Source organism: Bubalus kerabau, chromosome 8, assembly GCF_029407905.1.
Source record: "Bubalus kerabau isolate K-KA32 ecotype Philippines breed swamp buffalo chromosome 8, PCC_UOA_SB_1v2, whole genome shotgun sequence".
Lineage (NCBI taxonomy): Eukaryota > Metazoa > Chordata > Mammalia > Artiodactyla > Bovidae > Bubalus > Bubalus kerabau.
In genome coordinates, this window is record NC_073631.1 from 51,139,125 (window position 1) to 51,157,352 (window position 18,228).

Consider the following 18,228-nt stretch of genomic DNA (forward strand, 5'->3'; position numbering starts at 1 on the left):
TTTGAAGATTTGCAGTTCAAAAAAAATTTTAATGGCAATTGAAATCTAATTTCTTAGAGCCAGAAAAGAGCAATGAGGCAATGAAGCACTTGGCAGCAGCCATAACCAGGAATATACAGATGCTTAGACAAAAGGAGAAAACTGAGAAAACTGTGCCTCACTTGATATGGATAGAGGAGTAAATAGAATAGAGTGAGGGGCAGAGGCTTGAGAAAGACCACTTTAGGCAAGGAGAGCAAGAGGAAAGGAATAGAAATGAAAACACAAGTGGGAGAAAAAAGGGGAAAAACAAATAAAAACCAGAAATTCTGAACACCCACTTACAAAGAACAAAAAAAGAAAAAAGAAAGAAAAAGGAGGAAGGAAAGAAAGAAAAAAGCAAATATGATCAAAACAGACCTAGATGAAAGCATTATGGTGAAGCTGAATAACAAAGGTAAAGGCACAAGCAAAAAATTATTATCTGAAATGAAAAGAAATTAGGATTGTTCTCCAAATGAGAAATGGGAAAAATAGAGCAGAAGGATGATCCATGAGGAAACCAGGTACTGAGGGAGTGTAAGAGTTCAGATAAGCTGCGCAGCACAAATGTTGATTTGAGGTGTGGCAGTGTAAATTTTCCGGAGAAGGCAATGGCATCCCACTCCAGTACTCTTGCCTGGAAAATCCCATGGATGGAGGAGCCTGGTAGGCTACAATCCATGGGGTCTCGAAGAGTCGGACATGACTGAGCGACTTCATTTTCACTTTTCACTTTCATGCATTGGAGAAGGAAATGGCAACCCACTCCACTGTTCTTGCCTGGAGAATCCCAGGGACGGGGGAGCCTGGTGGGCTGCCGTCTATGGGGACGCACAGAGTCGGACACGACTGAAGCGACTTAGCAGCAGCAGTGTAAATTTTCAAAGTGAAGTTGGGTTACTTTTGGGAAGATCCATGTAGACACCTTGAGACGTTCATGCCTTCCTTACCTCCATTTCAACAAGTAGTTATTAATCTTTTTCTCTGGCGACAAACCAGAAAGTAAGATGGAACTGTCTATCACTGAGCTTAGAGCCTAGCAGCAGAGACAAACAACTAAACAAGCAATTATAATAAGCTGTGGTGGTGCAAAGACAGGCAAGCGCACGTGGAAGAGCCTCACAGAGCTACCTTTGTTTCCTGCAGAGTCCCCCCTGGTCTAGGGGCTGGCTCTTGGGCTTTGTAGGTGCAGAAACCTGATCTGCTCTCAACATCAATTTCTTGGCAACGGACACACTTTAGCCAAGGTCACAAAGACATAACCACCTCAAGGCAAAGTTATTGAGGTAAGAGAAACAGCTATGAAACATTTGGAGATTTGTTTTCTCTGATGAGCACATTCTTTCATGGTAGACAAATCTAAGAGGGAGTCAGATCAATGCAACAGGAAGAAAGGGGAGCAGAGCACAACCATTTAAAGAATGAGGAGGGGGACAGAGTCGAGAAAAACAAAATATAACAGAAACTGGTTAGAACCAACTAAGGTCAAGATAATGGAAGATTTAACTTCCAGTAGACTTTGAGCCTCATTATAGGCTCATTGTAATAACATTAGCATGCTAAATGACACACCCACCAGCAACAAGACAATGCCAAGGCTGAACATAAAAAGCCAAAAAGTAGACAATGACCCAATTTCTGGAAATCTCACCCCTTCCCCAAAATCATTGGAATAATTTACCCACTCATTTTTCAGTCCCTAAGTTATGTCTGACTCTTTGTCACCCCATTAACTGCAGCATGCCAGGCTTCCCTGTCCTTTACTATCTCCCAGAGTTTGCTCAGATTCATGTACTTTGAGTCAGTGATGCTAACTATCTCATCCTCTGCCACCCTCTTCTTTTGCCTTCAATCCTTCCCAGCATCAGAGTCTTTTCCAATGAGTAGGCTCTTTTCCAATGAGTCGGCTCTGCATCACATGGCCAAAGTACTGATGTTTCAGCTTCATCATCAGTTCTTCCAATGAGTATTCAGAGTTGATTTCCTTTAGGATTGACTGGTTTGATCTCCTTGCAGTCCAAGAGACTCTCAAGTCTTCTCCAGCCCCACAATTTGAAAGCATTGATTCTTTAGCACTCAGCCTTCTTTATGGTCCAACTCTCCCATCTGTATGTGACTACTGGAAAAACCATATCTTTGACTATACAGATTTTTGTTGGCAAAGTGATGTCTTTGCTTTGTAATGTGCTGTCTAGGTTTGTCATAGCTTTTCTTCCAAGAAGCAAGCATCTTTTAATTTCATGACTGCAGTCACTGTCCAGAGTAATTTTGGAGACCAAGAAAATGAAATCTGTCACTGTTTCTACTTTTCCCTCTTCTATTTACCATGAAGTGATGGGACCAGATGCCATGATCTTAGTTTTTTGAATGTTTTTCCACTCTCCTCTTTCACTCTTAATCAAGAGGCTCTTTAGTTCTGAGGTTATTGATATTTCTCTTGGCAATCTTGATTCCAGCTTGTGATTAATCCAGCCTGGCATTTCACATGAAGTACTCTGCATATAAATTAAATAAACAAAGTGACAATATACAGCCTTGTCCTTGGCTTTGGGCAGGAAAGAATGCAAGAGTGAGCCACAAAAACAACCCCAGGCCCTGGGGGCACCTCGCCTTCTGAGACAGCCCACATTCTATCAGGGGAATGAGTATCTTCCTGTGTAAATCTGCTTTCACTCCACTTTGCCTCACTTTTGCATTCTTTCCTGCCCAGAAGCCAAGGACCCTCACTTGGTGGCCCATCTGAGGAACTTGCTAGAGATCTGGAATGTGACCATTCATTCTCTTGTTTTCTCCCACTTCTTTTCTCCCACAACATTATCATCAAAGGATGCTAAAGAGAATGAGTCACAGCAAAGGTGCATGAGATGGATGCTCTTCCTGCCCAGTGTCACCAAGCCGCGATAGCACAGTGCATGTATATGCACCTGACAGTCATCTACCTCACAGGAGATGCTGGTGTTCATGGGTCACGGCACCATCCCCTCTGGCCACTCTTATTAGAGAGGCTGTACATTCTATCTTTCTGTTTACTTCTATTTACGCATTCATTCTCTAGGTGCAATATAAAATAATTAACTAAATATAATTTTCTTATATATAATCACCATTCGGTCTTGCCCCCCTGAGGTGATACAGATGTTATCCAGATCATATTTGCTGAATTAATAGTCTGTTGGGTCCTCTTTAAGAGGCCTAGTTTTATCTGCAGTGTTTTAATTATTCCTATTTTCATGTTCAAAGTATAATTTTAACTTCATTTTGGAGACTTTGCTGCCTGTTTTCCTTTTATGAAATCTACTCTTTAAGTAGGTAAGGTTGTGTTCGGCCAATGAATGGGAGCTCAGCAATTAGAGAGGAGGAAAATGAAATTGAACATTGTCCCCCTTTTCCCCTTTTGGTGTTGAGGTGGTAACACTGCCCCGGTGTTGCTGGGCCCAAGACAGTGTACTGTCGCTTGTTGGTCTCCCTAAGTCCTGTCTACACCATTGTAAAGTCTCTTCATTAAATACTCCTCAGTTATAGACTTTGGACATGCCATCTCTTCCCTGTTGGGACCCTGATATAGGTTGGTGTTGACTCTAAACCCGATAAAAGGCTTTATCTCCTATTACCAATAGGAGGTAAAGGTAAATAAGACTAGAGCACAGATGTGTAGCCAGCTAGTTATATAGTGATTAAAAACCCAAAGACCTAGAAATTTAGGCTGTGAAAGAACACATGTTAGGTACTACTTTCCTAAAACACAAGAAAGTGAAATAAAATAGAGTATTTTTTAACTTTTTATTGAAATATAGTTCATTTACAATATTGTATTAATTTCTGCTGTATAGCAAAGTGATTCAGATATACATTTTTAATATTCTTTTCCATTGTGGTTTATCACAGGATATTGAGAATAGCTCCCTGTGCTATACAGTAGGACCTTATTGTTGATCCATTTTATTTACAAAAGCTTACATTGCTAATCCCAACCTCCCACTCCATTCCTTCCATAACTCCCTCTCCATTGGCAACCACAAATTTGCCCTCTGTGTCTGTGAGTCTGTTTCTTTTTTGTAGATAAGTTCATTGCATCGTATTTTAGATTCCACATATAAGTGATATCATATGGTATTTGTGTTTTTTTCTTTATGGCTTACTTCACTTGGTATGATAATTTCAGTTGCATCCATGTTGTTACAAATGGCGTTAATTCATTCTTTTTAGTGGCTGAGTAGTAATCCATGGTATATATGTACCACGTCTTTATCCATTCATCTGTTGATGGACATTTAAGTTATTTCCATGTCTTGGCTATTGTGAATAGTGTTGCTATAAACATAGGAGTGCCATGAATCTTTTTAAATTATTGTTTTGTCTGGGTATATGCCCAGGAGTGGAATTGCTGAATCACATGTTAATTCTATTTTTAGTTTTCTGAGGAACCTCTATACTGTTTTCCACGGTGGATTCCTTTTTCTCCACACCCTCATCAGCATTTGTTATTTGTAGTTTTTTTTTTTTTTAATGAGGCCATTCTGACCCCTGTGAGGTGGTACTTCATTGTAGTTTTGATTTGCATTTCTATAGTAATTAGTGATGCTGAACTTCTTTTTATCTGCAGTAAAATAGAATTTTGAATTTAAAAGTAAGCTTTAAAGAGTCTCAAGTCTCTTAACAGTGTATGAAATTGAAGCAAGCCAGGGTTAAGTGGCCCACCTAAGATCACCAAGTTACTTAACTAGAGAACTAAGAGTAAATCGGCCTTCTGATTCTTAGTCTTCAGCTACTCTATTTCCCCCAGGAACATAATTTTAGTTTCTAAGAGAAGAAAGCAACATGAATGTCTTAGAGCTTTGTTTCATCAAACAAGAATTCTATAAAAAGGGAGGGAAAAGGAAGTAGACATGGTGATTTTAAAATATGCCCATGATTTGGTTACAGGACCCTAGGGAGGCCTTCCCAGGACAGACTCTTCCCCCATATCCTCTGCTGTAGTTCCTCTCTAAAGTACCTAGATCACAGTATCTGATGTACATTTCCTGGGTTGTTCTATAGATGTTAAAACTCCACTAAATAGAAAGTTTTAGCTGGTTGAAGACCCAGAGTGTGTAGCACTCAGAACACTAGAGCATGAGGATTGATGGTGTTAACCCCTGTGACACTGCCCTGTTACTTCACCATCAACCAGAAAATTATCCACAACCTAATCAGATACCCCAGAACGCATCTCCCTCACCTGGCCTTTAAACATGCATTCCTAAAACTCAGCAGGGAGCTCAGGTTTTTTGTATTAATAATACAGTTAATAATTAATACAGTTACAGTATTAACTGTCCTGGTCTCTTCATAAAGAACCGTATAATGAAAGCTGCACTTTCCTTCACCATAACCCAGTGTCAGTAGATTGGCTTCACTGTGCCGAAGTGAGTGGACCCAAGTCTGGTTCAGTGTCAATAATTCTCCCTTTATGAGGTGGAGCTAGATTCCTCTCCTCTTGAGTGTAGAGGAGTTGACTCACTTCTAACAAAGTATGGTAGAAGAGATGGTGTATCACTTCCATGACTAGGTCATGAAAGGAAATGTGACTTCTTCCATCACTGTCTCTCTCTGGGACATTTGCTCTAGGGAAGCCAGCTGCCATTTGTACGGACACTCAAGTAGCTCTATGGAGAGTAACTAGGACCAACTGCCAATAGCCCTTTGAGTGCGCCATCTTGGAAGCAGATTCTCCAGACCGGCACAGCCTTCAGATGACTGCAGCCCTATTTGACTTCTATCCAGAGCCAGAACCACCCCTCTAAACTTCTCTTGAATTTTGAACCCACAGAAATTATGAGATAAAAAATGTTTGCTGTTTTAAACTGCTAAGTTTGAGGGTGATTCATTACATAGCAATAGATAATACAGTAGAGAAGAAGAAGGAAGGCAGAAAAGAAAAAGAAGGGAGAAAGAGTAATCAGAAAAAAATGCTGCTTATAAAACATTCTTATACAGCACAGCCAGAATATGTTCAGAGAATAACTAAAAACCACAGAAGCCTGACGAGTTAGGGAGGTGCCAAATCAACATATTTGGAGCCCAGAATGTCATGGTTTCTGTAAGAATACATCCCAAAAATGTTGTATAATGTAAAATCATGCAAAGCACCACTCTGATCGTATTGATCAGATGTATACAAGCCCAATATTCTATTTATGGGGGTAGAAGAAGATTTTTTGGGAGACTATGATTACTCTTTATGGCACTAATCTCTGAAGTCAAGAGAATATGCTCATTATTTCTAATTTCACTCATATGTTTAAAATATATATACATACACACATATGCACACATGTATGTTTATTTAGAGAGAGACTTTTTAAAAAATTGAGTTTTCTACTGTCTTATTTTTTCCTTAAAACTGCCTCCAAGCTCCAAGAGTTGATCCTTCCATCTAAAATCCTTATGACAGTTTTTGCAGGAAGACCTGGGAGCTCAGAGGCAAAGGAAGCTCTGCTAGTTCAGTGATAATATTTGGGGAGAGGTTGGCTGTCAGAGACATAAGCCTCCATAATATAACCAAAGTTGCAGTCATTACCCATCTCAACAAAAGATTTAATCTCAATGAAAATCAGTTGATCATCCTGTCAATTAATTCAATAGTCTGAGCCTTCATGAAAGACGCAAGTCCTTCTTGTTACATATAAATACCTCCCTACGCACCTACCCTTTTGTAGCTTTATGTTACATTTAATACAGGATGAGGAGCCCTCTGAACTTTCTGCTGACTCTGATATTTGTGGATGTCATTCATCCTAAATGTGGATTATTTCTTTTCAAGTCTCTGATTTCTTTTCCATTCAGCTTTCATCTTCTCAGACTCAACAATGGACCAACATCAAAGGAGGAAAGCAAAATTAAAGAAGAATAAATATCATCAAAATGAAAGTTAAATTTTTTTGAAGTGTTGTATAAAAGATAATAACTTGTTCCCAAACAAGCAAGGACATGTGATAAGAGAGTAGCCACATTTTATGTTTGAATTCAGAAAAATCAGCAAGTACCAAGCCTAACCCACATGTGTGAGACTGGGTGGCGGGTGAAGGGGAGCAGGTTGTGAGACAGAGACGGTGAGGAGAAAGCAGGCAGACTAGGGAAGGGAGTCTGAGCACATGGCCTTAAGGAGGCAGCCCAAGGAGTGGGGATCAATCAAGAAGAAGAAATCTCCAAATTTAAAGAAGAATTGAGTCAAGCAGGTTTGGGAAAGGTGAAAGAGGTCACTGACTTGAGTGAGTTTTTCTGAAAGACAGACTAACATATGTATAAATCAGATGGAGGAGAAAACGGTCCTTGGTTTGATAGCTGAATGAGGAGGAAAGTAGTAACTACATTAGTAAATAGATAAATAAATACCAGTAAAAAGAGAAAATTAAAAAAGTAGAGAGTTGACCTCATGTTGGTTTTTTCCCCCAGAGAAAAGAGAGGTCTGCAATAACTTGTGAGTGACAAGACACCAAGACTCCTAGGGGATGCTTCATGACCATGCAGTCCGGCTCTGGGAGGAGAGCCTGTTAGGATTATTCAAGTATTAGGGGATGAAACAGGACTCCCTCTAATGCTCTGAGATCGTACTGTTTATTTTCCTAATGGGAGACTATATTTTCAGTGGCAGAGGCAAATGTCTGAGAGTTAGAAAGCATGATAGAGTTCAGGAGGAAAAAAAAACTTCCTGGAACAGATTGGCTTACCATTGCATTTACAAATAATTCCTCTACTGTTAAAATACTCCTTTGGCAGACAGATTCAGTTTACTACTGGAAAAAAAGGGAAATAATAAAATCCATGACATCAGTGCTTTTGACTATTTCATTGAAAGAAGCTAACAAAAGATAGCAGTAATTGGAGGTGCTCCTCAATTTTTGATTCAGATGAATTTTTTTTCATAATTTTATTATGAAGTCTAGTAGTAGCAAGTGACAGAATAATACCTCATATCTAAAATTATGCTGCAAAAAGAAGGTGACAGACTTAGATGTTCCAGTATCTTAAAACCAATAACAGAATGACCAAAAAGAGCTTGAATGGTGCTTGGGTCTGCAGAGACAGTCGTCAATACATTGAGACATACATCTTTTAAAAATAGAGTCAGCAGATGGGTTGTCTTCTAACTGTGTGAAATGTATAAAATCACTAAGAAAATATGATTAGAATTCCAATACATTATGGATAAAGCTTGAAATAAGGCAAGAATATTCATGCAACCCTCTGCAATATACATAACAATAGAAAGTCTGAAAATATACTCCATGGTAAAATGCTAATGAAACATTAATAAGCAAAATTTTCTGTACATGATCAGTGAAAGTAGAGCGTTATTAAGGGTAGAGTGCAGATATATAAATAAAGAGGACAGGATTAGAAATGGTACAAGCAATCTTTTTGGTAGATCAAAGAATCAGGAGAAAAGAATACATAAAGTGTGATCCCAGTCTTGATTTAAAAAAATAACAGCTATTGTCTCTGGATATATGGAATATATGAAATTCTAATATTTCCTTTGTATTTTTTATTTTTCAGATAATAGCATGTATTATTATTTAAAATAATATTTTTTAAAATTGTGCTGCAGATTTAAGGTCAGTACACTGTATAAATAAGGGAAAAACCATATGTAAGTTGTAACCTACAAAAATAATATTTTTATAAGGGTGACAAGAACAGACAGATTCTGTTTTCATTTTGGTAACAAATACGTAGGTCTAGATTCAGTGTAAGCAACTTTAGAGTGATTGAGGCAGAGGAGAGGAAAAAATATTTTTAAAATGAGAAAGTATTTTTATAATATTTTTAAATGAATTAAATTCTCATTATAATCTTAAAAGTAAGATTTAAAAAAAAAAACATGAAAGGAAGCAAAACAAAATTAGAAGAGGTATTAAAGAGAATGTCATACAGAGTTGATTTCTTATTGAGTTGAAAATTATAAACATGTATGTACCTTGAGCAAGATGTGAAGTATTTCTACTGAAACATATATAGGATCATAGGACTCTAGGCCTTGAAAGACTCTTAGAGATTATCTAGTATCTAAATTCCTTCATTTTATAGAAGAAACTAAGATCCAGAAAGGCGAAGTGCCCCAAACCTAGTTGTCAGCATGTAGTGCTCATTTTGTCTGGTTCTACTATGGTTTATGCCCTGTGTGAGCACTGCAGTCCTCCTCTTAAAATTTTCAAAAAAGAGAAGGAACATTCATTAGCGCTGGGCCATGATACAATAGTGCATATTTAAAGGGATGTGTTCAGGTTTTCTAAAACTGAAGAGGATTGGATAACTGACAAGGAATTGAAAGAAAAACATAAGCTACTTATAAATTGCATGGAGAAAATGGAGAGTGGTGGGGTGGGCATGAGAGATATCAGTGAACTCAGACACAACTTAGGAAGCATGAGTAAAAGAAATTAGCCCACTGAGATTGACCTTGAATCTAGGGTAGAATGTGGCAGCTCCCTATAGAACATTGCTGGTTGGTAAAAATACTGACATTGTAGGTGTTTAGGGTTTATGTTTGTAGAAAGATGGATAGAATCAGAAATAATTTTTCGTGCAAAGCCAAGTAGCCAAGTTTTCTGGAAGTCATGAATTGAGAACAAAGTGTTAATGGAGTTCTTCTTTTCAGGGAACCATGACAAATAAAAAATAGGAAGCAGAAAAAGGGTAGGTCAATCAGGAGGTGTGTGCCAACACTGAACACAGAAATAAATTGGCTTTTTAAGAAATTGGTGGTGGTGGTTTAGTCGCTAAGTCATGTCTGACTCTTGCAACCCCATGGACTGTAGCCCGCCAGGCTCCTCAGTCCATGGGATTCTCCAGGCAAGAATAATGGAGTGGGTTGCCATTTCCTTCTCCAGGGGATCTTCCCGACCCAGGAATCAAACCCGGGTCTCCTGTATTGCAGGCAGATTCTTTAGCGATTGAGCTACGAGGGAAGACCTTTAAGGAATCATTTTATATAAAATAGTGCATCCAAGCTTTAGGGAGAAAATTCTGAGCAGAAACAAAAATGCACAACAACCCAAGTAGGTGGGTAGAGATATTTAAATTTAGGTTTCTGTTACATTGTTTTTGTTTGTTAAATCATGTCTGATTCTGTGACCCCATGGACTGCAGCACACCAGGCTTCCCTGTACATCACCATCTCCCAGAATTTGCTCAGATTCATGTTATCTAACTATCTTATTATCTTATCTTCTGCCGCCCCTTTCTCTTTTTGCTCTCAATCTTTCCCAGCATCAGGGTCTTTTCTAATGAGTTGGCTCTTTGCATCAGGTGGCCAGAGTATTGGAGCTTCAGCTTCAGCATCAGTCCACTTCCAATGAATCTTCAGGATAGATTTCCTTTAAAATTTATGGGTTTGATCTCCTTGCAGTCCAAGGGACTCTGAAGAGTCTTATCCAGCACCACAGGTCGAAAGCATCAATTCTTCGGCACCCAGCTTTTAGGGTCCAGCTCTCTCTGTACATGACTACTTTAGCTTTTACTATACAGACCTTTGTCATCAAAGTGATGTCTGTGCTTTTTAATATGCTGTCTAGGTTTGTCATAGCTTTTCTTCCGAGGAGCAAGCTTCTTTTAATTTCATGGCTGCAGTCACCATTGGCAGTGATTTTGGAGACCAAGAAAATAAAATCTATCACTGCTTCCACTTTTTCCCCTTCTATTTGCCATGAAGTGATGGGACAGGATGCCATGATCTTAGTTTTCCAAATGTTGAGTTTTATACCAGCTTTTCACTCTCCTCTTTCACCCTCATTGAGAGGCTCTTCACTTCCTCTTCTCTTTCTGCCATTAGTGTGGTGTCATCTGCATATCCGAGGTTTTTGATATCCCTCCCTGCACCAATCCTGATTCCAGCTTGTGATTCATCCAGCCCAGTATTTCACATGATGTATTCTGCATATAAGTTAAATAAGCAGGGTGACAGTATACAACCTTGTCATACTCCTTTCCCAGTTTGGAGCCAGTCCATTGTTCTATGTCCAGTTCTAACTGTTACTTCTTGACCTGCATACAGGTTTCTTAGGAGACAGGTAAGGTGGTCTGGCACTCCCATCTCTTTAAGAATTTTTCACAGTTTGTTATGATTCACACAGATAACAGTCATAAAACATGAACTATAAAAATGAATGGAATTTCATGGAGGAAAGTCATCAATGTATAAATACTGAAAGAAAAGATTCAGTTCAGTTCAGTTCAGTCACTCAGTCATGTCCAAGTCTTTGCGACCCCATGAATCCCAGCACGCCAGGCTTCCCTGTCCATCACCAACTCCCGGAGTTTACCCAAACTCATGTTCATCGAGTCGGTGATGCCAACCAGCCATCTCATCTCTGTCGTCCCCTTCTTCTCCTGCCCCCAATCCCTCCCAGCATCAGGGTCTTTTCCAATGAGTCATCTCTTCACATGAGGTGACCAAAGTATTGGAGTTTCAGCTTCAGCGTCAGTCCTTCCAATGAATATCCAGGACTGATCTCCTTTAGGATGGACTGGTTGGATCTCTTTGCTGTCCAAGGGACTCTCAAGAGTCTTCTCCAACAGCACAGTTCAAAAGGATCAATTCTTTGGCACTCAGCTTTCTTCACAGTCCAACTCTCACATCCATACATGACCACTGGAAAAACCATAGCCTTGACTAGATGGACCTTTGTTGGCAAAGTAATATCTCTGCTTTTGAATATGCCATCTATGTTGGTCATAACTTTCCTTCCAAGGAGTAAGCGTCTTTTAATTTCATGGCTGCAATCACCATCTGCAGGGATTTTGGAGCCCCCAAAAATAAAGTCTGACACTGTTTCCACTGTTTTCCCATCTATTTCCCATGAAGTGATGGGACCAGATGCCATGATCTTCGTTTTCTGAATGTTGAGCTTTAAGCCAACTTTTTCACTCTCCTCTTTCACTTTCATCAAGAGGCTTTTTAGTTCCTCTTCACTTTCTGCCATAAGGGTGGTGTCATCTGCATATCTGAGGTTATTAATATTTCTCCCGGGAATCTTGATTCCAGGTTGTGCTTCTTCCAGCCCAGTGTTTCTCATGATGTACTCTGCATAGAAGTTAAATAAGCAGGGTGACAATATACAGCCTTGACATACTCCTTTTCCTATTTGGAACCAGTCTATTGTTCCATGTCCAGTTCTAACTGTTATTTCCTGACCTGCATATAGGTTTCTCAAGAGGCAGGTCAGGTGGTCTGGTATTCCCATCTCTTTCAGAATTTTCCACAGTTTATTGTGATCCACACAGTCAAAGGCTTTGGCATAGTCAATAAAGCAGAAATAGATGTTTTTCTGGAACTCTCTGGTGTTTTCAGTGATCCAGCGGATGTTGGCAATTTGATCTCTGGTTCCTCTACCGTTTCTAAAACCAGCTTCAAAGAAAAGATTAGCTTTGAATAAATATTACAATTGTGTTTCAAGTTTTCTCTTTTTATATCACCCAGAAAATTTGTTTTAAATTAAAAATATTTATGAAGTTTTGTGACTATTAAAAAAAATTGTCAAGTATTTTTTTCATGACTAATGCTGACCTGTTTGTCTCACTTCTGCTTAGATTCTGAGGCTCCTACAATTATGCAATAAAGTCAGTTGAGGGGGGACTTTAGAGGGTCCCTGCACACTGTGGGGAGATGTATTTCAAGGGAGATAGTTGTATGGAAGATAGCTACATTTTGCCAGCTGCTGTCTTGGGGGCTTTGGCTCTGAACCAAGTATCTGTGCAATGATATCAGCTGCTCTGGCCCTGCTGCTAATATCCTCTGCCTTTGTTTAACAGCAGAAGATGGCATCCCAACACCAGCGGTCTAATAGGAGGATGCAGTTCTACTTATCTCCAAATGGAGTAGGTCTCCCAGTTTATGTGCTCTCAGATTCATCTTGTATTTCTTCATAATTATGTAGTTTGTTTTCTATTTATTTATATAATGTCAGTCTCCCTAACCAGAAAGTAAGGACAGAAATCATTTACTTCTATCCTGAGTGTCCATCTGTTTAACCATAACTCCTAGTACAGTGCCTGGCACAAACTAGGTCCTTTCAGTAATGCTGACTTCATGGAGGAAGAATTCTCTTCAAGAGCCAGTACAGCTATGAAAATAAATGTTCCTTAATCTATGTCAAACAAGTAACTTGCCACATTTTTTAACTCCTGGAAAATGGTTGCGTTTCAAATATCTTTTAAGGCTTATTCATTTTGCTTGGTGCAACTCTCAGCATTAGGATTCTTGATTCATTGCGATGTACTCCAAAAATAGGAAATCAAATCTAAATACATAAATTGGACCAGGAGGTAGTCTCTTGAATACATTATAATCCTTACTGATGATAAACTCTCTTCCCAATCACTTCCCATCCTCCCTGGATTGTTTCATACCAAAAAAGGCATGCTTCACAGAGCTCACAGAGTCCTTTAAGCGGCAGGTTCTATTTAAATTCATAGATAGGCCTTGTCAGGCGGTGCTGTATTAAGAGTACAGTACTACTGCAAAGTAACTTTGCAGTTAAAACAATACTTTTGGTATTTTTTCATGTTTCTTCAATCCCTCCTCATTTTTTGGAGACCTTGTGAACTCTGCTGCTGCTGCTGCTAAGTCGCTTCAGTCGTGTCCAACTCTGTGCGACCCCATAGACGGCAGCCCAACAGGCTCCTCTGTCCCTGGGATTCTCCAGGCAAGAATATTGGAATGGGTTGCCATTTCCTTCTCCAATGGGCCTGCCTTAAAAGAAATTTTTTTAAAAATCAAGAACTAAGCAACAGCCAGAAATGCCACTATGAAATTACCATTATCATACATGCATGCATACTCAAGCAGTAAATACATTTGATTTCCTAATTTTTGCATGATCTTACTGTGATACAGTGTCTGAGAAATCATCGGGAACACTATATGCTCACATCTTTGCTCAATCCTTACATTTTATAGAGTTCATGTGATTTTTCAGCTTGTGTCCAGCCTTTTCAGACAACAGGCTTATTCTATTAGGATCCATGGAGAATAACACATTTCCTGAGAAAACGAGATTTTTCCTCATCTTGAAGTGCCAAACAGAGCCTGAAAGAGATGATTTAACAAGATTTGACCTTAGGTGCCCTCACTGAGTTATTATGATTCGTTTCAGATGTTATCTTCATTTTCCCAGTAGCAGAGTAATATCTTAGAAAAAGATGAGGTCACTAAGCTGTTCTACAAATACATCTTTCCAACCGATACAGTTTATATATATAATCCTGCTGATTCTGTTTCTGCTATTGAATAGCTGGGAAACCTTGGGAATGCCATTTTAATTTCCTTCTGGCCTCATTTTCCTTATTTATAGATTGAAGGAGTTGCAAAAGATCAACGATTTAACATATTTGGCAACAAAACCCTTTCTTCAAATAAAATATTTTGTCAAAGCCAAAGGTATGGAATAGAATATGGCCCTAAAAAACATAGCTTGAAAATCATTGATTTAATCTTATGTCAATTTGACTATGAAATATTATAATTCCCATTGATGTATTCATGGTTCATCCTGAGAAATATTCACTGAATATCTGCAGATATTAAGCTCTACAGTGATCTACTGTAACTTATGCAAGCCATGACCTGTTTCTCCTAGCACATTACTTTTCAGAGGAAGAACACTAATTCCATAAATAAAATAAAAAGTTATAATACAAGTACAAAGGATACACAAAATAGGGAGTGGTTACTGCTGGCTGGGGGTTGAAGAATTTTTCATGTGGGGTGGCATTTAAACAAGAGGTAGGATTTTTAACTGGGGAAGATATGTAAGGGTTTCCAGGTCGAGCAAACATGATAAGTGAAGGTGTAGAGGCAGGAATTTGAAAAGCAGTTTAAGAGAAAGGCACAACCATTGGTTGTGGTGTAAATGGCATAATAGGGACTTAAAGCCAAAGCTAAGAAATTAGGTTGGAATCAGATTATCAAAGTCCTTGAATTTCATAATAATGAGGTTTGCTTTTATTCTCCAGGAAACAAAAAGCCACTGGGGGAAAAAAATTATTTTTTAGCAGAAGGTGATATATATAGAAATGTACCTAGAAAATATTTTTCCAAATAAGGTATAATAAGAAATGAAAAAAACTGGAGACAGGAGGGTTAATTAGAAGACAATTGTCTGGCAAGAAGTGATGGAGACCCAGCCTGGGCACAGTGCTATGAACCAAAATATGTCACCCAAAATTATCTATTAATATGATGATGCTTCAACTCCCAGGGTGACAGTATTTGGAGACAGGACTTTTAGGAGGTCATTAAGAGCTTCTCAGGTAGCCCTAGGGGTAAAGAACCCACCTCCCAGTGTAGGAGACATGAGAGACCTGGGTTCAATCCCTGTGTCGGGAAGATCCCCTGAAGAAGAAAATGGAAACCCACTTCAGTATTCTTGCCTGGAGAACCCCATGGACAGAAGAGCCTGATGGGTAACAGTCCATAAGGTCACAAAGAGTTGGACCCAACTGAAGCGACTCAGCAGCAGCAAGGTTAAAAGAAGTCATGAAGATGGGACTCAATCCAATTGGAGCAGGTAGTATTATAAAAAGAAAGAGAGACAGAAATCATTGTCTTTCTCCAAGCACACAGACTGAGGAGAGGCCAGGGGAGGGCTCGGTGAGAAAAAGGTTGTCGGCAGTCCAGGAAGAGATCTCTCACAGAACCCAGCCATGCTGGCACCCTAATCTCAGACTTCCAGTCTCTAGGACTATGAGAAAACAGACTCTTGTTTTTTAAGCCACCTAGTCCAAGCTACTTTGTGATGGCAGCCTGAGCATACAAAGATAGTGACATTAGGAATGGCAGAGAGTGGACAAATGTCAGCAAGATGCCACGGAAATAGAATCAACAGGATTTGACATCTAATACACTTTGTGATGTGGGAGGCAAAGGTCAACAGTAACTATAAGCCAGTGACTCGAAGGTGTTCTGATACCATTTATAGATACAGAGAACAGAAGGGAAAGAACAGTTCTGAGGGGGCAGAGCATAATTTTTGTTTCTACATGTTTGGTGATTGAATTTGAGGCATTGGCAATATAGCCATGCAGAGTCTTCTAGCAGATAAATGAAACTGTGGATTTGGTGGTTAAGAGAGATGCCTGAACTAAAAATCTAATCCATTTTGGAGTCCTCTGCAGAGGGATAACATCAAGGACTGCTCATGGATGAACAAAAACATTCGTGCACAAAAAAAAGTCTGAATGACCCCAAGTCTATCAAAAATGATGCCTGTCTTTATGTTTTCCATGTAGGCCTGGCTTAAATGTGTTTTTACAAATTCTAGAACTTGGGCAATAAAAGAGATTGAGAAAATACTGAATATCTACTTTTAAAATGGTAAATAAATGCCATTTAAACACTTCCAAGTATCCCCTTCTGCTCTGATACACGTGTAATTTGTTTCTGCTGGCAAGAAAAAGACCATCCAGAATTTACTTGACCAGAGAGTTCAGCAAACAAAAGATACTATGACCCTGAAGCAGGGTAAAGGGTGAACTTTTCTTCAAATAAAGTACACATTAAATTGGAGACAGAACATTAGTAAGAAGCAAAGGACATAATGAAAGTAGAACAAGATGTTATAAAACAAAGGGAAATTTCATAAACATTTAACTTGGTGACACAATAAATAGGATATTTAGAGAATGAATACCTTGAAAGTCCTTTCCTGTTTAAAAAAAAAAAAATAGCTACCTGTCTTAGGAGCAACTGATTTCTAAAATTCATAGGACCTGATGCAGGCTTGGGATTTCTCACAGAATGTTCATCCCACTAAATAAAGACTGGAAAGTCACAGCTATATGGTTCCCCTGACCCAGAGAAAAAGAAAGAGTTCCAAGAAATGTGGGGATCCCTGTAACTTAGCACCTGCCATAGAAATTCATATGTGTAGGTCATTCCTAGTTCCCAGAAACAACCACTTGCAGTTAAATTTAAGCTCTTTCGTTAGATAATGACATATTTCTAAATAATATATATGTTACTATTTCTTGATTCTCCAATTAAATATTTCTATTGACTCCCTGTTATGAAATGTCAGAATTTAGTGCTCTTACTCCTTCCTCCAACAATACAGACACAGACATACACACACACTCTTTCCTTTTCTTTTTCTGGCCGATATAGTCATACCACACTTTTTGATCGAATGAATTCTCATTGTTTTCATTTTTATGACTACATAAATACTGCTCATGGCCAAGCCACATAATGTTCTTTGATTTTACCGCCTTTCTTTTTCAACCTTCTGTTTTCCCTGGAGTGGATCTCACTGTTGTCATCAATTGTCTAGTTTTCTCTTAAACTATTATTCATTCATTTCTGGAACTGTCTTCTAGAGGTGTAGTTTTCTAAATATACCAAGCTAAATTCAAGCACATTACATAATTTGTCAGGGGCTTTCTTCTTCTTTGGGAACTTCCTTCTGTATGTCTCTGATTTCTTTTTTCAACTGGGCCTGCACACAGCTGCTATCTCAGGCCGTCTTCACCACTATTCTAAGAATTCTTTTAGCCTTTCTTCTGTGTGCATTCCCTTGCCTGAGACAACTTCCTCTTTTTTTTACCCTTTCTTCCTTCTTTTTACTCAATAAATATTGAGGGCCCCCTATGTTCCAGGCACTGTTCTAGGTGTCATGAATAGAGAAGACCTAGTAATAATGAGTTCAGCATGATTTTGGGTGCCTATTAGACATCTTCCCTGGTGGCTCAATGGTAAAGAATCCACCTGCCAATGTAGGAGATACAGGAGACGTGGTTTCGATTCCTGGGACAAGCAGATCCCCTGGAGGAGGAAATGGCAACCCACTCCAGCATTCTTGCCTAGGAAATCCCATGGAGAGAGGAGACTGGCAGGCTACAGCCATGGAGTCACAAAGAGTTGGACACAACGGAGCGTGCACTTATGTTCTTATTAGATATCTCACTGCAGTTGGATATAGAGATATTGGGTTCAGAGAAAGATATAGGGTTCAGAAAGACTGAGATAGAAATTTGAGAATCATTCAGATATAAATGGTATCGAATGCCCCTGGGCTTGCTCCCTGGAGAAGTGAGTGTGGAGAAAGAAGATATCAGGGGTACTTCTGCATTTAGAGGTCAGGAAGATAAGACATATCTAGGAAAATGAGACTGAGAGTATGTGGCCAGGGAGGTAGGAAGAGAACCGAGAAAAGCAATGTCCTGAAAACT